The sequence below is a fragment of the Centroberyx affinis genome, unplaced genomic scaffold, assembly GCF_046629955.1.
Source record: "Centroberyx affinis isolate AG114_WGS23_722 - 3 ecotype Tasmania unplaced genomic scaffold, CSIRO-AGI_Caff_v1 ptg000503l_1, whole genome shotgun sequence".
In the NCBI taxonomy this organism is placed as follows: Eukaryota; Metazoa; Chordata; class Actinopteri; order Beryciformes; family Berycidae; genus Centroberyx; species Centroberyx affinis.
The window spans coordinates 492657-512911 of record NW_027279155.1 but is presented as its reverse complement, the minus strand read 5'-3'; the positions used below and the strand labels follow the sequence as shown (position 1 = coordinate 512911).

The 20255-nt window shown below is 37.7% G+C and overlaps 1 protein-coding gene across 3 annotated transcripts in view; it reads left to right on the top strand.

The window, feature by feature from the left end:
• Positions 1-20255, top strand: part of lpp (LIM domain containing preferred translocation partner in lipoma) — a 139720-nt gene that overhangs the window by 14253 nt on the left and 105212 nt on the right. For all 3 annotated transcript variants that reach the window (XM_071517613.1, XM_071517612.1, XM_071517611.1), the window contains exon 3: positions 10252-10299. The gene's annotated coding sequence lies outside the window, so the exon portion shown is untranslated. The remainder of the gene's footprint in view (positions 1-10251; positions 10300-20255) is intronic.

Genomic DNA, 20255 nt, shown 5'->3' with positions numbered 1-20255 from the left:
CTTAAAAAATTACTCAAACCGATTGATCGATTATCAAAATAGTTGGCGATTAGTTGGCGATTAATTTCTGCAACGATTAATCGATTAATCGTTGCAGCTTTATAAACAAGCTAGAGTGACACCATTCAACTATAATAAGATACACTATAAGCACCTCAGTCATCAAGGTCACACTGACATGTGATCACTGTGTTTGGATAAAACCTAACCATGTCATGCAGCCATAAGAACAACCTGTTAAACACTGTGCTATATTAGTTATATGTGTGTGTATATATGTATGTATATGTACATATGTTTATATTAGTTAATTTTACTGTTTATGCTTGTTGTGCACTTTTACATGATGTGCCGTTGTTAGTAGAAAGTCTGGATAAAACGCATATAATTTCAGTTGATGATCGGATCAATGATAGGCCAATCACTGTTAAAAAAAAATCAGCCCCAGAAAATGTGATCGGTGCATCCCTACTATTCTTAAAGAAAGATTGCTTAGTACAGGACTCTGGTTTGTAAACTGTCTTTCTGAGAGACACCAATGCATTTAATTTGATGGTCAAAATGTGTCAAATGCTAATATTCATCTATGCTGATGACACGGCCATTTACTGTTGTGCTTCTAACCTCACAGAATCCTCTGAAAACTTCCAAGTACTGTACCAGCTACCCTGTTTCATTTGAAACTTATATATATGAAAAATAGGCCAAAAACTCATATAGTGGGACACTTTGTAATGTAAGAGGTCCTCATACAGAAAGCTATGTCTCACAGCCCAGAGAATGTATTCAGGTACTTCTTAGAGACAATAATTTATCCCCTGAGCCTTATACGCCTGTTTGTCAGGGGCTTCAGTGTTTTTATTCACATGTTGACCTTCAAATTCTCTGCATGTGAAAGCAATGATCTTACCTATTACATTACCTTAGGTATGCTTTACAGTATACCTAGCACCATACAATGGTAGTTTCCACAACTACACTTTACTGTACAGTAGACTAACTGATTCCGTAGTAATGAATGTCATCACCTAATTGTCCACTGTTGATATGCCATAAATAGGCTTCCAGCATAGTCAGTGTTCGAATAAGGAAATTAAACTATGATGGTAGTTATCGTGCAAACCCCCTCTCATGCATATTTCTTTTTTTTTTTTTTTTTTTTTTTAAAGTTTATGTTTACTTAGGCTTGTGATTGAGATGACCCTTTGGCACTCACACATGCATGAGTGATTGAATGAGAAAATTACTTGATTAGTGCTTGAAGTGTTTTAATTTGCCACAGTGTTAAGATGATAAGATGAAATTAACAGGGATCCAATTACCGCTTTGCGGAATCAAAAGCACCAATCCTCATTGGCCTCTGCAGCCTCAATAGGTTTCTCTCAAGGAAATACATGGGCCTACTACTCTATGTATAATGTACAGCATATTTTAAGATTAAACATGATAGATATAAATGTGTTAACTAAGATGTTTAGATTTTGGGTATGAATACATAGTGAGGATGGTGTAGAGACCAATGAATGATTTCTGCAGAAGAGACACCATTATATTTACACTCAATGTGAATACTTTTTTCAGCTCTTCCTGTCAAATACTGCCTATAATGTCAATCAGTCTCTTATACTGATACCTATATTGGATTCCAAGTAGGATATAAAAACAAACAAACAAAAATAAAAAGCCAAGGCTTAACCAAATGGAAACCAAAGAATTATGGTGTTGTTATGGACACTAATGCAGTAAGATTTAGACTTTTAACGCACTGCCAATGCTATTAAAAAGGAATGGGAGGAGGCGGAGGGAAAGGTGGAAGGGACCGCTACTGTCAGTTTGTCACAGCATAAGAGGAGAAAAGCTCCTTTATCACTCCAAATGTACATTTATTTGCCCTATTCTCGTGTCAGAGCTAAGTACATAGAAGGTTAAAGGCTATGGCCTGGGTCGACCCAGAATCTGTTTCATTAATGGATTATCCAATTGTATATGACCCTGCGTGCATTGTGGATCAAGTATCATGGGTTGAGGTTGAGAGGGGCCCCACACGTCGGGCCATCAGACATCAGACAGATCTAGTACATAAGATGCTGAAATTTATGAGAGCATTCCATAATCTCTAAAATCCCTCCGCTCAACTTTCATTTGTAGTAGAATCAAGTCAGCAAGTGAAACAAAACAAAGCTGTACATCTGTCTCGCTACCTTCCAGGGATTGTACTTGTTGGACCAGAGAAACAGTTCTATCCCTTGCAAATTTTACATCTGTCTTTCAATGATTAAAGCACTGACAAGTAAGCGGCAAGCATTTATTTCTCCTATGCTGTAAGTCAGAGCTGGTCCTGACCTCCCTGGGGCCCTTAGCAAAATTATGCTATGGGGCCCTCCTACCTTACCCGTAAGCCATGTAAACCATTTGCCATTGCCACACAGTCACACCTGACACCCCAGTGCTCCCACTACAATCCTCCCTCCTTTAAAACAGTTTGCTCCATCTGTCGGTCTAAGAATAAGTAGACCTATACAGAACAGAATGAGGTATAAACAAACAATATTTATTGAATAGAATATTTTCTATAGAATCTTAAGATAAGTGAATATTAACATTAACATAAATAAGAAATTGTAGAAAATATAAAATGTAGAAAATAATAAAATATAACACTGAGCTTTGGCTCTGCTGCCTGGTAAATAGTTCAGTCCTCACAATATTATACAATTAGCTTTGGCTGTACAATGTAAACATAAGCCTATAGGCTATGGCTGCAGCTTTATGTTTCAAAATAGTAAAATAAAACCTATACAGCTGTGTGTTTAGCTTGTGGTCCCCACAGAGGTTGCTGCTGGAAAGCGCGAGTTTCATTTTGTGCACGCGCATATGAACGCATGTTCACACGCGACGCGGTTATCTTTTCCGAGCTGCAGTCTATAACACTATAAACACCGTTGCCCGTTGGCGTTTATCAAACGTAATAAATAGTTGTATTTCACTCTCACTTTTGTCAGGCACAAAGTTACAGAACACAGCCCTGGAAGTGGCTGGCAAGCAAGCAAGACACAGACAGACCAAGAGATGCATTGCAGCTGGGTTAGCAAGACAGACTGCAAGCTAGCACATCAACATAAGTTTACCTGATTGCTGTTCCCGCAATTCACTCTCATGGTCTCATTTTTTCCCCTCTTTTCGTGACCAGAAGGATAGTTCCGCTTCATCCTCACATTGAAGTTGTAAACATTGACACACGCTTTGACACGAGGGGGGCCCTATGCAACTTGCATAGTGAGCGTATAGGGCCGCCCGGCTCTGCTGTAAGTAGCTTCATGTTCAGTTGATATATTGATGGTTTTAGAACAAGAATGTGAATATTTATTTCTCCCAGTTCATGCTTATTACTGATTCACTTACAAGCAAAAAAATACTTTTGTTGGTGGACTTAGTTTTGAGATTTCAATGGTTTAATTTGCATGCGACTTCACACTTGATTGGCTGAACAGTAGGGATGTAGTGATATGTTCAGCTAACAGTTCGGTTCGATACACAGTACTACCACACAACCATAGTAGACTACAGTGGACCAATGCAGTTAACTACATTTAACAATTATTATGTATAATATGTACCTATAGTGCCAAACAGACTGGCTGAAAGTTACAAAATACAAACAACTGTCATATTTTGACATTTTTTTTCATGTTTGTATTCACTTTGCATGATGTGCATACTGCGGCCCTCGCTCTACAAGGTCAAAATTTACATTTTCAACCCTCCCCATACCTGTGCATTTTTCATATCAAAATAAGACTCAGTACCACAGACAGTGTACAGCCATGAGTGCTCTATTAAAAGTGATGTAATTAATTATACGTTTTCTACTCAAAGGTATCAATGTGTTGTCCACACAGATGAACATGTGGATTGCACAGAGTGAAGTGAGTGAGTAAATTGAGCTGTCTGTGTTTGTAACATAATTGAAATACATTAATCACTATTTTTAGAGCAGGATAAGTTATATCATTCAAAATGCTCTTATTGGATAACTTCAAAATGATTTAATACAATTTCTTGATCAGGAAGAAAGTTAAGAAGCAGGGTAATCTTCCTTCAGATGGTATATTCAACCCTTCCACCATAATTCTTTGTAGCCATGAATGCCATACTGTACTTATTTATGAGAGAGGCAGTGAGCAGAATAGAAGGGTATGGAAAAAAGAAAAGACACCGTCTAAATCCTGAGGTTGTGGTTTTCTGTAGATACAGGAGAGGAAGCGAGAGGACCACTCTGACCAAATTGCAGACATACTAAGCATTCCTTTTAACACAGAAGGGAAAATTGGAGTTTTGAGAGTCATTTTCTTTGGGGAAAAAATGCTCAGAATTTGTGTTTTTTGTTAAGCCATCACAGGATATAGTCACATCTGATTTCATGAGTTGTGTTTATTTAGAGCTATTCTGTCTTTTTGATGGCAGTTACTAATAGAAACTTGTAATAGATTTTTAGTGTTGATGTGGTGCCTTCAAGGACTGTTGAAAGTCTGTCAACCACATTTTTGACAAGCTATTCACCCCTACCATTCACTGTGTGAGATTGGCAGTGTCCCTGTCAATTCAGTTTGTCTTTATCTAAGTAGATCTCACACTAGTGCTTGGCTAGTGTTCTATACATGTTCTATAAAAACAACCAAGTAGCCTTAGCTATAGCATTTATTATTGTTATAATATTAAATTAGTGCTATTATAATGTTATGTGGTTACCAATTTATACTGTCCAATGTTTGTGTTATATTTAGAAGTTCAAGCCTGTGGAGCTGGAACTCCAATGGGTTTTTTTCCTTCTCCTAGACGTGTTTTGTGCTACACGCTAGAGACATGAAAATCTTCAATGTAAAAGGTGCTGTGGCAGCATTATATCATATTTGGCCTAATGGGGTTCTATAATTAACGGTCAAAGTTGAAAAATGTATAAGGCTAGTATATCTACCACATTTCTTTCTATATTTTGTAGTATTGTTGGTCATTTTTAATTTACATATTTGCATCTTGGACCATTATAGTCCACTGTCATAGATTTTTCTATCATTTATATGTTTTTTTGGAAAACAGTTAATTTCATATCGCTTTTTTATTATTATTTTTTTATCACACCAAATTTGGTTAATGGAATTCATGCACTGACAAACACAGACATACTGTAAGCAGGACCAGACAAAACAATATGACTGCTATTAACTGAAGAACTTGCATGTCAGCATGGTGTATTGCAGGATTGGCCATAAATCCATAACATGACTTATTGAAAACAAAAACCATAGAATACAAAAGTAGAATACAAAATATAAAGCAAAAATATATACATTATTATTTGGAGTATTTTAATATTTCAATATCTGAATTACACAATATTCTGCATTTTCATATAAATAAATGTCTGCTTTGCTACTCTCTAGCACCAGTTGATATAACTCAGTAGTGATGCAACCTATACCCACTTCATGAAAGCTTTTACATTTGCTGCTCTAAACACCCAAAGACAGGTTGGTCTTTCCCTGGAAAAGTGCTCTGGTTCAGGAAGCGATCCGTTTTACGTTTCCAGAAGCAGCAACAGCACAGTAATGACCGCTTATCACCAAAGATCTTGCCAAAATAAAAATAAATAAATAAATATTAAACTGATCTGACACTGACATTGATCATTTCCAGTGTTCCCAGCATAATGTGAGATTAGACCTGCCTTGTTCCAATATCCCTGCAAATGATACTGCATTTTAAATTGAATTCTAAATATTCCTAACATTTTCTTGACTTCTCAGCTGTCAGATAAAAAGGTCACTTCAAAATTTTCTATAAATATTTTAAGCTTCCTCTGCAAGCCCCTAGTAGTCAAAGGAACATCAATCTTTCAAAACTAGCAAACATACCTGTATGTTTGCTAGTATGTAGTGTGTATGCTTACAGTAAATGTGACCCGGTTACATCCGTTGAAACGTTCTAGGAAAAAAAGAGTATGCGACAATTGGCACCCTGCATGATACTATGCAATATATACAACAATACATGGCATCCCTCATGAATGAGGCCATCTGAAATCAGATTACATCCCCCGTTGTTGCACTGCTTTCACTTCACTGCTGGATTTGTATGTTTATTTCATTGGATTGTGTTTTTTAGTATGTGCTTATTCCATTGAGTATATGTTTATTTCATTGGACTGGAGATTGTTTTCACTTTCCACTCTCAAATATATTGACTTAAATCTTAATACAAGGATTCAAAGTAAGGCATATTATTTGTAACTGGGGATGTGTATTTTGAATTATGGTGCGCGATGAAAATTGCAAGATTATTCTCCGTCAGCAAATGCTGCCCTTCAAGAATCTGTGTGTATTTACATCCATAATTGATATACTCAAAAAAATCCTGAATTGGTGCTTTGAAGGTCACTTTTCTACATCGTGCCTGCTAGCCTCCTCACCCCTAAGTGAGTGCCAGCTGTGTTCTCAGTCCAGCTGAACCTCTCATGAACGGTTAGCCAGGTCAGGTTTATGTCAGATGAGCCCGTTGTTTCCTGACTTGGGGTATTCCCTGCACTCGAGTTTGCCCTCAGGCAGATCCCTGTAAGCCCATTAGCACTGTACCTAGTTTGGAAAAGGTAACATGTGCACTAATTTAATCTGAACATGAACATCACTTTGCTGTGATGCTGTAAAGAAGCAGTTATAAATACACCATAAAGCCCGGAGAGAAGGCCAAGGTGTTTTCAGGGATATGTATTTTTCATTGGTTTGGTCTACCTTTTCAGGCTGTAAACATTAAGGCCCCATCAACCTGTCCGTTGAAGGAGCACTTAGAAAGCTGTGTCCACAGAGAAAATGGACCCACCACTCCTCAGCTTTGGAGGGTCTGTATGAGAAGAATTTTGGTTCAACCTTTCTTAAGATGTAAAAAGGCATCATGACACACACAAACACATCGTATAGTCCATAAAAACAACAGATTGATCCACAGTGCAGCAGCAAGACGGCTCACTGTGGCCTGTGGAGAAGGCCGGTACGATACATGCACACTTGTTTTTAATGTAAGCAGTTGTTTTTTTTTCTGTTGCTCTACCCAGTTTGTGCATACAGGTATGACACTATTGATCTCCACACCAGTTTTAAGGATTTATTTTAACTGGATTAAAAACTAGCCTCTTGGAAACCCATCCATCACAGCCTAAAGCATAAAGACCCTTTCAGTGCCTAAATTACATTTCTTTGACAGATTGTGAGTCTTTTGAATTGTGTTAATGGTCTAATGTACTTCCATGATCACTTGTGTTTGATAGCACATGGTTCTGTATCTGAACGTTTAATGGCTTAGATAATTTGAGTATTTATCTCTTTGTCTTTTTTCATTGGGCTACGGGATTGAAAATAGTTCAACCTAAGTTATCTTAATGGATTTGGCATTGAATGAAATTGGCTCATTTATTTGAATATAAAAAAAAAGCCACACAAATTTCGTAGGACTACAGTGTGACGGCAGATCTTTATGAATAGTCTAGTTGTCCTGATCTAATCTACTTGTCCTCTTTGCTGGCAACACATGGTTAATTAGATGCAGTTGTGTTTAGGCTACACCCAACAATAGAAAAGGATGTCCAGATCAGATTCAGTTATAGTGAATTTCAGGATGGGTGCATGCTGTAAGAGACTGTGCTGTAGTTGAAGTCACTGCAATGAAATCATTTTCAGTTATGGATTTTGGCTATGGCTTAAGGCCGTGAGTAATTTATCGGAGTCTCTTTAATTTATTAGGGCAGTCATATTACTGCTCTACAAACTTGGCCAAGGCTTTGGGTCCTCCCAGGCTAGATTTGTTTAAGCTGTATTTCACCAGCAGCGCAGTTTGCCTCTGATTTTAAAAACCTGCTTACTTACTTTGATATTTTACTAGGGAAATAATCATTGTGTGGAAAGGTGTCATGGGTGGATTCAATTTTCTATGTGCACATGCTCTGAAACTTTGTGCTATAGACTGGGCTTTTCATAGAAAAGTGTTTTACAAATACTTTTACAAATACTTTTGTCAATTGGATTCCATTGTACTGTTTGATGATTGACAGAGTACAATAATGACAATTTGTCTGATTTCTACAGATGTGTTTGCATCCTGTGGGGGTTTCGAAATAGTGTCTCCCCTGCTGAAATAAAAAAAGTCATAATTTGTTCTGATGTATGATATTGCAAAGACTTGCACCTGTTGCATAGATTGATTCCACAAATGCCGGCCAGATCACCGATTACTGACTTTTTTCCAGCTGGCTACTTTTTTAACAATATTTTTTGTTTTTAATGTGCACAGTTCTTCTGAATGTGATGGCCATATTGATGTTAGAAGTCTTGCAGTTTGTGCATCAGACAGACTTATGGCTAAACTTCTGTGCTTCACACTGCTCGCATGTGTGTGCTTGACAGAAATATGACACTTTTTAGTTGTCAGTGATGTGTAAAATTAACCAACACTCGGATGTAAGGTGAAGTGCTCCTACTTAACTGTTTGATGCAGCTCAACACACTGCGCTGACAATTGGCAAGAAGTGACAGATTCTGATATATTGGAATTAAATCACAGTTAATGTTTGTGTCTGCCTGATGCGCAGCAAATGCTTAGTAGTTACATACATATTGTGTTGAGTTCCAGTTTGGTGGCAACAGTATAGTGTTTGTTACCTTTTTTACTCTGGTTCTCTGAGCTAGAGGGTGTCATCTATTTGTAGTTTACGACCTATTGCATTCCTATCTAATAGCTACTGTAATCTTTTTCTTTTCTGTCTATAATGGATCACTGTTGAATTTCATGTTTACGTAACACATTTTATGAATTTCCAGAACTACACACACATGTGTAAACATTATTAGTCTTAATTTTACATAAACAGCGGGTTTAATACAATGTTTACACTTATCTGTTGTTATTTTTTTTTACGTCTTTTGATGTGATGCTATACAAGTTCTAACAATCATTAACTAAAAATACACTGAATGCACACATTTATATATTTTAGTGATAGTAGTAAAGTATTCTATTTCTACTCAAAACTATACACCAATGTTCAACGCGCAACACCACAAATCATAATTAAAAGTGGAAAGTTAAACAGAGAGCTGGAGAGGTAAACACATTAAAATTACTCAATAATTGAGATGTGTATTTTGAAAAGAATCAAAGTGTCAGAATGCATGAGAGGACACCAGAATAGAGCTTTTTCATCAACATCTTTTCCCCGGGGGAGCGTGTCCCCAGACTCCTCTAGCTGGTTACTTTTCCTGTGTGGCTGGCTACTCCGTGTGCTTGTGAAAAACTCTGCCTCTGACAATATTTTTATTTCAGGGGAGCATATGCTAGAACAAGAAATGTCACTTCAAGCAATACTTGTTCCTTAACATTAGCACAGCGTGAAGAAACTGATGTGAAGTTGAAAAAAAATACTAACTTGTCAGTTGCATGTTCTCAAAACATTGTGTTACATTTGCAAAAAAAAGTATGAAGGAGGCATGGATAACAATATCATATTGGCGCCCACCAGTAATTATGATGTGAGTACAAAGAGATTTTTGCCACTCTGAGGGGAGAAGGGGAGTGTAGGTGTATTAATTCCTATTCCTTCCTGCTTCCTAGACTTGGAAGTTCAGATTTAGCAAAATAGACCCCCCCTCAAAAGAAAAGAAAAAACAGGAACTGTCACATTGACTGATGCCAATCGTATGTAGCATTTGTGTTCCCACTACTGTTCCCTATAGTATATGCCACACTGTGGCAATGTGGGAAACTGACAATGTCAATTTATCAGAACAAAAGCATTCCTCAGCAAGAGGAATACACATCTTTGGGCCCTGGAGACAAAAATCATTCCACCCCCACCCTTACCTGTATCTAAACAGAATGTAGGACATTCACAACACCAGAAATAGAAATTTCAGTCACAATTATAATTTTTGAATTTATCCCCTGCAGTCAAAAGTTAGTGTTTCACTTTAAAAGTTAGTGTTTCACTTTAATGGCAACTTTCTTTAAGTAAACAAGTGAATGAATGGCATTGAGATGAATTGATTACCACAACAACTGGAAAAACTTCATCACACGACTGTTGATTCAAATTAATTTCATCCAAAATAATTATCTCTTGTGATAACCTTCTTTTACATATACATTTGCTGGAAATTATATTTTGGAGCTAAATACTCACGTTCTTTTTCTTTTTCTTTTTCTTTTCAGGTGTCTGATCCTGTCGTCCCTGGCTTCTCTTAAGTGCTGATAAGCTGGGTAAGTCCTAGTCCTCCTTTCTCTTTGCTTTGACACTGTCTTGTATTTCTAGATAAACTTGAACTTACTGGTTTCTTTCATTGTTCTATATAGATTACATTAATATACATTACAGTATAAAAACACTTTGGCATGGGATCTGTTGGAGGTAAAGGGGTTGTGGTGGCAGAGGAGGGAGTGAGGGAATGTTGTATGATTTTGCCTGTGTGTGGAACTAGTCTTAGCTCTCTGCTTAATATTTTCTTCATTTTCGCCACCTCACTTGCCTATTTCCCTGATTTGGTGCAAATTTTATTAATTATCCTATATTTCAGAACGTTTGATTCGTTTGTCACTTTATTATAATCCAAGTGCAGCGTGGGTGCTTTGGAATGCGTCGGAAGAGAATAATAAATGCTCCTGTTAGAGAAAATTTGTATAAATCTGTGATTTTGAGAATTTTGTAACAAGCTTTTTTCACCTAGGTATGATAGTAAAGCAGACAGGCATTATCTGCTGACCCAATTGTAGCCTGACAAAATAGATTTCAGGCAAATGCCCCTTCTCCTTGTATCCATATTTTTGTTAGAAGATTTTGAAGTTTTTTATTTTCAACTTAATGGTTTCATATCCTTTGTGTACATATGATTGACGATGGTTGAAATTGCGGTGCCTGGTCAGTGCGTCTGGGTCGTAGAGAGTTAGTCAAAGGGCAGAAGGTTGCCTTTATGATAAACAGTAAGTGCTTCCATGATGCATTCTCAATTTGTTCAGTTAGCCATGGTTATGAAGAAAGCAAGTCACGATGTGTTCGGATACATCATGTCGCAAAACGCTTTCCCTCTCTAATCAAATGAAACTTTGTCCAATTTGCTTATATAGAGAGTCTTCAGATAGACTTAATGTGAAAAACATGATCTTGCACTGAAGGGAGACTAATATCTTGAAATTAATATTAGATTCACTGCAAAACAGCAGTAAATTAAGAGTGAATCAAATACGTGGTGTCTTGTGCATGCTGCAGAGCGCTTAGATAGTCAGACAGGCAATCAAGTCATTCTGTGGACAGTTACCACCTGGGTTGTTGTTAGGTTGCATAATGTCAGCATCACGTCTTTCCTCTGTAATCAACTGCAGTATTTTAGAAATGACTCAAATTATTCAGGGGGGTTGAAAAAAAGGAAGAATTTCAGAAATAAAAAAGCCCATGTTTGTGTGCAGAAACCTTGTTAGTATATATTAGATAAACAGTAAGTTTGTATTTGTACATTTAGTACAGTAGTTAAGCCTACATTCATTCTTTGTCTTTATCTCCTCATTAGCTGTCTCTTTGTTGGTGTCATTTCTGATAAGCTGCAGAGAGAACTCCCTTAACATCCACATCAAAATTGTGTTTGCATGTTCTGATAACACTAAATGTTCCTCGGTCTAATTGATTTAAGAGATTACTTCAGGAGTGTTTTAGTCATGCTTACTTTTCTGGGCCAACATGTTTTAAACGATCATCGAACGGCTCAGGCTTGATTTCTGTTCTTTGGCCCTGTAACAAAAAAAAAAGTATGCCATCAGATATACCACACTTATCATTTATCTGTATCCTCATTCTGATGGCTCTTTCAAATCTTTTTTTTTTCCTCTATCCACCATAGATCCTTGTCTAAGATTTGCCCTAAAGTGAACAGGCAATTTTTTTTTTTCTGATAGGCTAATGCGGCGAAGCAGCACTATAGCACATGCATAATCTGTAGATGGAAACATTGAAATTAGCAAACTCTGAGGTGTATGTTTGTGTTTACCAAAGCATGCACTGCTGTTGAATAGAGAAATCTTTCTTATTTTCCTGAAACAGATGGTGAGGTGCTCATATGGGAACCTGAGCACTTATTCGCTGAATATGAAAATGTTGAACAGGTGGCCCAAGAAGCTTCACTCCCTGCTATGGCTTTCATTAACACACTTTTATTCTTCTAGTAACAATAAGCTTACTTCTGCCCTCTGAGATAGAACAGAAAAACACCTCTAGTGCCGCTCCTTCTTTTATATGCACAAACTGTCATACCGTGGCCTTATTATGTATTATTAGACACGACCCCTCCTCCACCTCCACAAAAAAAACAACAAAAAAACACTCACATGCGCACACACACATACGCGCACATGCACGCACACAGTCTGAGCCTGTTTTATGATCTAATAGGTGCCCAAAAGTATTTGTTTATTAGAGCATAGGCCTAGTTTGCTGTTGTGGTTCAACTCCGTTTCACTGGTCATCTGAAGCTGCCCTTCAGGCCCTGCAGTCATGTTGGGATGTGTGCAGATACAGTATCTCAGTATGAGGTTTGTTTGCACCACTCATCAACCAAAAAATGCTGTAAATGTTACATTCCCTTACACTAAGTTTAATAGCATCTCCTAGGTGCATCGTAATTGGTGACCTCAAGCGCATGTTGTTGTTTGTTAACTCGGATATCCCTTTGGTTGAAAATTATAAATAAAAAAAAATGACACTCGTTTTTTTAAGAGCAATGCTGAATAATGTCATCTTATTTCAACTGTTCATAACACTAATACTCAGCATCTGCTAATGGATGGTAGCGATCATCTTTTCATAGTTAGATGTTCAAAAGAGTCAGGCCCATGGCTTTTATTTTTTGCCATCCGTGATTCTTGAAGAATAGAATATTGCCATGGAAACTATAGGCTTGCATTTTCAGTGAGTTAAGTGTCAGGGTCATCAGTGACGGCAAAGTCACTTTAATTTATACATACTGAAAGAGTTGTGTGATCCTTTTGAGGTGTTTTCTTTTAATCATTTGTGGTGCAGTGAATTTTACAAACTGTAGAAATTGCAGACTGCCAGGACTGGTAAAATCATTTTACCTGACATGTTTACCCATTTAAATGCAACTACAACCTCAAAAAATCTATACTCATAGACGTTTTACAGATTTATAATTCAAATAAATAATTTATTGAGTTATTGGGCTTTGAAATAAAGACAGCAAAGTGAGTCATATAACAAGAAGAGCAATATTTGTATTGATTCAATTTAACCTTTCTCTCCTCCCTGTCTCCTTCAAAAAATAAATCATCTACTACAAAGTGTTGGACATTTCAGAGGTTTTTCAAGATCATTTACAAGAGTGCTTCCTTTAAGTGGATATGAAAAAAAACCTGTTATATATTCAGCCAGGTTCATTCATTCATCGGTTCATTCAGTAAAACCGCGGCTCTTAAGGCACATCTTGAGCTTTTGAGCACCACGCTGGATTAGGTACGCAAAGAAAATCCACTCGCTCTGAGGTGAGAGCAGGGATGTAGTGCAGCCTAAACCCACCTAAACTCAGTTTACACAACTTTTTTATTTGCAGATAGAGTTTACCCACCGTTTCTGGTCTGGCATGAATCTTTATGACATAAATTTATAGTACACATCGTATTAAGCAGCATCAAAGTGAGGTAAGTTATATGAGGATAGGGTCGTTTAAGGAAAGAAGAAAGCATAAATACATTACTTTGTATTTTTTTGTTTTAAATGATTTGCCTTATGATGATGACTGACTGAAAGGATTGGTTTACCCACTTTTATGTTTACCACTACATCACTGGGTGAGACCACATTCAGTAGCACAACACTGACACAGCTTTTGTGCATAGATACATAAATACGCTGTATATGCACACATTCACATACGTGCTTGATCCATGAGCAAAGCATACATGCGCGCAGGCACATTTTTTTTGTTCTGCACCCATAGAAAACCGGGTCAACTTGGCAATGTTTTGTGTCGTGATTCAGATGCGATGTGTTATGTGCAGTAGTGATCCCACTGCTTCTGTGGAGCTGCGTAACCATACCAGTGTCTTTTCTGGCACACTCTGAAACCACTGAGAACAATGGGGATATCTGTGCACTTTGCACTTCAGCCAAGCCAGTCTGATCGCCACCTAAAAGGCCACTGATGTCCTCAAAACTATTATAGGAGCAGATAGTGGAATTTCACCATACATGCTATAATGCTTAAATTTCAACAGAAGTTTTGTTTCACCTGTGTTGAAATATTCTTCAAACTTAAACAATATTTAAATAAAAAGATTCAAAATAAAAGCAACACAGTAGGACAGACCCTACAATTTGGCGTTTTTTGACACTAAGAAGGCATGTAAGCATTTATAGGATATAATTAAAAAAAAAAAGAGCAGGCAGAGTGGTCACGTGACGGTCGTGTTTAAAATTTGTCCAGAGACACCAGAGGAACGCGGCCTGACAGAAGCCACCCGACAAGATGGGGGCACAGTGGCACTGTAAACTTTGCTTGCCAAGCAGGGTTCTTGTTTTCTCCGACTGTTTGTTTGGAGTCCTGGCTCACAGTCAGTCTGTTCGGGCCAGATTCTTGAAGCACACATCAAGTCGAAGAATGACTAGCGCGGCTGGCTGCCAGCTGAATTTGAAGAACAGTTTTGCTTCACTGTGGAATTTAGAAAGCTTAACTCTTTCTTGGTCTCAACTGGAGCTGTTGCCAAAGGGTTTTTCTTGACTCAGTTTTGAATATAGGGGCTTTATGTGAATGGACAGATTCTCTACTTTTTGCTGGACTCTCAGGGGAAAGCACCAGGGAAATTATGTTATGGCCTCCTTTTTAGGAAATTTCATCGTCTCTCTCTGTGTTTCCTCTCTCATTCATTCAACAGTCATTCATTTAAATCCAACCTAATGCCAACATATGTAAGGTAAATACAGTACCTCAGTGGAAGCATCGTTGAGAAGAAATATAAGTCCCTTACTCTGATTCATGTGCTGTTCCTCACATTTTCCTTGGTGGAGGTTTTCCAGCTTGATAATCTTAACAATATGCAAGCATTTGGCATTAAAACAGCTCCCAGGACTGGAGGAAAAAGCCAGATCCGATCCGATTCAAGGATATTTTTAGTTGATATTTGCTTACTTTGTGTAATGCCGTCTCCAATTTTCCCTTTTATGAATTAATCAACGTAATAAACTGTATTGTTAATGTGTTATCGGTCACCTCTTAGAGCATCTTGTCGTAGTTTCTCAAGAACTTAAGAGACTTAAGAGAGTCAAATTTGGGGGAACTATGAAATTTGATGTAGTCCCTGCCTTAAAATCACTTGGGTGGCCCACTTAAATGATAAATAGGCAGGGAAAATCCTGTATGTATGTTCACAAAAATGTCCACAGTATTGCTAATTCTTTGACTAAATAATCAGTATAGCACAAAAATGTATTGCTAAGACCAACATGTAGCCTTCAAATTTAGTTACTAAGTTAGTAAATTTGTTGTGCAAAATATTCATAATTATTGCAAGTATGGAATTTAAACACAATCTGTATTCTGTACATCAAAATGTCATCAAGTCCCAAAGCCCCCATGCTGCCTCACATGGTGTTAAATTTAAATGAAGACTAAAACAGCATTGTTGTCTCTGTTGCAGTATATAGACCCTCTATAAAACTGCTCTTCATCTGCTGTTCAACTGCATAGAAAACTTTGCACTTATGACTCATGTCATATTTCATGTGGGATGTTTTGACTGGTGAATTGGGTCTTGATGCCAGATAATGATCCTTGAAAGGAGATGCTTTGACATGTCAGTCCATTGGAAATCAACTGACATCATTATTTTTCAACTTGACAGTTATTAAGATTTGTGAAAGCCATTTTGTCATCACTCCCATAGGCCTCCAGTGTATCTGAAAGTGTCTTAAATACACCATTCATAAAACCTCACACCTCACTTTTATTCTGCTGCTCTGAACACTTTCCATTCCCAAGAGGTTCAGACCAAAGTTCTGATATAATGGTTAGTTCACTTTATTGTTGTCCATTTTATCAGTTGGTGCTATATGTAGGTAATGAGAGCAGTTGTGGTTGTAGACATTTGTCTGTATAGCATCATACTGTATAGTATTATCACATCAGAAATCCCCCAAAACTCTTTTCACCCCCCAAAATTTTAGCTTTGAAAAATAGGATGACAAGGGTTCATTCCCAGCTGTATCTCACATGGTGCCTGCAGTGTTTTACATTCGTACGCATTGTTTAACAAAGAACCGTGATTGCTCTATTGTGGCATCTATTATCATGGGAGTGTGCACATCGTTAACATCAAATTTGGCACATTTGGATGAATGAGGATGACAATGCATTCATATCACGAGGGTAATTTCTTTCTCTTTCTTTCTTCCTTCCTGTCTTTCTTCTTTTCTTTCTTTCTTTCTTTCTTTCTTTCTTTCTTTCTTTCTTTCTTTCTTTCTTTCCTGCTCTTCTTCCTTCCCTCCTACCCTCCTTCCTTCCTTCCTTCCTAGACATACAATAGACATGGAGTATAGGCTCTCTGTCTTCTCCAGCTGCAGTAGATAATTGTCAGTGAGGTGTGGCAGTTGAGTCAGACGTGCCCACATGGTCAGAGCTACACTACAGCCCACAGTGTCTGTAATTAATAATTTGCATGTGATATCTATCCTAGAGATGCTATCTCAAACAGATGTACCAAGGGGAGGTGTTCTGTCACAGATAGTGTTATTTCACGGCACCAAACAGCGGATGGCTGCACTGTATGCGTGAGACTGTCACCTCATTAGATGCACACAGATTGGGAAAACCTCGTTCTTTGCACTTGAATGTGGTAGACATGCAAATTACATTTCTTCCTGAATGAACATTTGGTGTGGCATTGTATACAAAATAGTCAGAAGTGACAGTATTGTTATTATTGTTATTATTATTGATTGCTGGTGTTTGAATGTCCATGTTTCTTCTTAGAAGGATAATTTTCCAAAGTATTAGGCAACTGACGGTGTTATGTTCATAAGCTTTTAACACAACAGTGTTAAAGCTTCACTTCAGTATTTAGGCCTGGAATATATCTGAGCTTCCTTAAGTTGCTGAATTTAAATGCACAAGTCCAGGTAGATAAGTATCAGCATCCAAGTGAATATAAAATGAATAACACTTAATTAGTGTGTGATAAACTTTTACTATTTTCCAAGCTTACAAATTATTAAAGTTTGTAAGTAAATAAGTAAGTAGTAAATTTTTACAGCATTAAATGTACATTGGTTGTCCAGAAATTATGTCATATTCTGGCTGCTGCCTTCAACTGCAACACTACAAATATAATCTCCATTGTTGGCAGCTCAGTTCATTTACAACAGCTGTCATTCCTTTAAAATTCATTTAGAAGGATTTGGTAATGTAATTAATTTAGTTAACTTTATTTCTTGTACAGGAAAACCCTCACTACTAGAGTGCACATTTAGCAGACATAAATCCATTATTTCATTGAATCAATGGCTGCTCTGTTGGCTGGGTGGGGCCACTCAACAATGGAACAGAAAATAATGCTGTATCGAACTGGCATATGATAGTGCACTTTGTACACAAGGGCAGCTGAGCTCTACACATATGTTTGACAGTTACCATCAAGTCATGTGTTCACACCTCCAGGGTGATGGGCTATTGTCAAACAATTAGTTCTGTTAGGATGATATACAGTTGGGCTGTGATCACGCTCCACAAGGGAAGTGTCATGCAGAAAACAAGTAAATAAGACATGCTTAGGATCTAGAGATTAGATTAAGACAACCCCAGAATGATTAGGAGACTGACATAGATACCCTGGCTAGGTTTATAGATGGACCAGTGAGTGGGCTTGGATTTGCTTAAGCATCAGGAACAGATAAACAGCAATAGCCATCAGTCAATTAAGGATAAAGCATTCCACAAACAACTACGGGTTGAACTTTACTTTTCAATTAATCCTCTTTGGGTGTCACCAAGGGCCATAGTACTGCAGAGTGAGCAGTGGAGAAGTGAAAGATTAAATAGTGTCCTAACAACTGGGCAATAGGCCTAAAGCCCCGGCATTTAAGCCAACCCTTCTGATGCTGTACAGATGCTTTTCACCAAGCAGGGTTTCAGTACTTTGTTTTTCTTCATGAGTTGGACAGAAGTCTGATATGTTCTAAGTAAGTGATCCATGGATAAATCATTGATGTCCAAATGTGTTCAATTTTTTGGATTTACACAATTGCCTACATTTCTCCCTTCTACTAAGGCCTTTCAGGAGCTTTTAAAAATAATTAAAAAAAAACATCCATGCAGTAATACGTTTGTCAAAGCGATCTGTAAGAAATCCCTGTGCTAAAGTTCTCATCTGCTGTGGGGGAAAATCTCTCACAGTGATTTACTGTGGGGTGTATCTAAATCATTCCAGTATGTACTATACAGAAGGAAAAAAAAACATGATTCTCACACTGACATAGTTGTGAGAATGCAGCTGTTTCATATGCCACTGAAACATATATTATCAAACTGTGATGAATCTCACGCTCTGTGTTGCTGATAGTGTTTGGAGTGAGCAACAGTCTGCCACAGGGACTGAGGGCCTTATTGCGAGCTCAGCCACTGGTATTGTGCGCCTTAAAGAGGGTATGAGGAAACCCTCGCTCTGTGTGACATGATAAAGTTATGGGCCTAAAGCTCCTCATTGTTATGTATCTGTGGTCCTGCAGTCCAGTGCTGTGGAATGCAGAAAGGGTGAGGGAAACAGCGATGTGGTTGCCAACCCATAGGGCCTGTTGTTCCTGAGAAAAGAGTGTAGAATTGAAGCTATGCCTGTGAGTTAAGACAAAGGGCTAATGCAACCTGGCTTTTTCTCAGCCTCTGTCACAGGGCCAACCCCAAATCAAGACAATTTGTACACAATTGCAATGCAAAATCTCTGTTTGCCGCAATTCCTTAAATTGTAGCTCAAGTATTTAAAAAAGCTCAGTTGAAATTGTCATGAGCTTAGTTTTATATTCATTCATGTCTTTTTATCCTACGCTGTACTAAGGGGATTCTTGAGCAAAGTCATCTGTATTCTGTAAACAAAGTGTTATTGATGAGTTGATTCTATGTGGCTTTGCCAGTGAGGGAGCCGGGGAAGGGATTATGTACCCAGGCCAAAACCCAATAGAAGTTTTAAAAAGGGGATAGATGTGTACTGCTCATTGTGGCAATAGAGGATAAGCTGTGTTGAACAGTAAAATAACAGCTCAATACCTGTGATATGAAAAAGGTTTGGGTATCTCAGACTCACTTAAGTGAGAAATATCTCAATTTACCATCATAGAATGACATAGTATTTATGACTGATTTAAGAATACTAAATGCACAAATTCACTGTGTTTTTGAACAACTTTCACTTGATGTTTGTGCTTGATAACAGCTTACCAAGGGCCCCTAACTGAGGAGCTTTTCTGGAGATCTTCGATGAGGTTTCATTTACTTAAAGACTTAGGCATTTCTGGCCAGTGAGACAGGAAAGGTGTAACTACAGTATAGCATATGGCAGAGACTGTGAGAAATCCAGCAATCCGCTTACCCCATGCTTACAGTAGGGATAATACCTTCTGTGACTTTTTTTTGTCGTTTTTTTTTTTTTACTTCTTGCTTTTCGTTCCTCTGTCTGCAATTCGGTTTCAATCACTGTTGTCACTCAGCTGCAACTGATGTTATTTTGTGCTTAACACTGCCTCTGGTCAGCAGGCCTATTGCAGAGGAACATCTTGTTTACATCCACTCTAATCTATTTTTTTTAGCTTAGTTTCTAGATATGTTTTTCAGCAGCGAGACAGTAAACTTCTCCTTAGCTAAGTTGTATCGAGGGTAGATGGCATTAACTTTTTTTTCAGAATTGTTTGTCTAAATCAGTATGATACAGTTTATTATCCTTAGGGAAATTCTGTTTACAAGGCCACGACAGAACAGAAAACATGCTGCACATCATACACACCATCATACACAACACTGGCCACAATACAACACAATCGCAAGTTAACATTCACAGTAAAATTATACATCTGCTCAGTTTCATTTTATATAGAAATATAGAAAATAAAGCTCATATGTTTGTTATCCATTGGTGGACATGTTGTGTATCTCATTTTCTGCACTGAACCTTTCCATGTT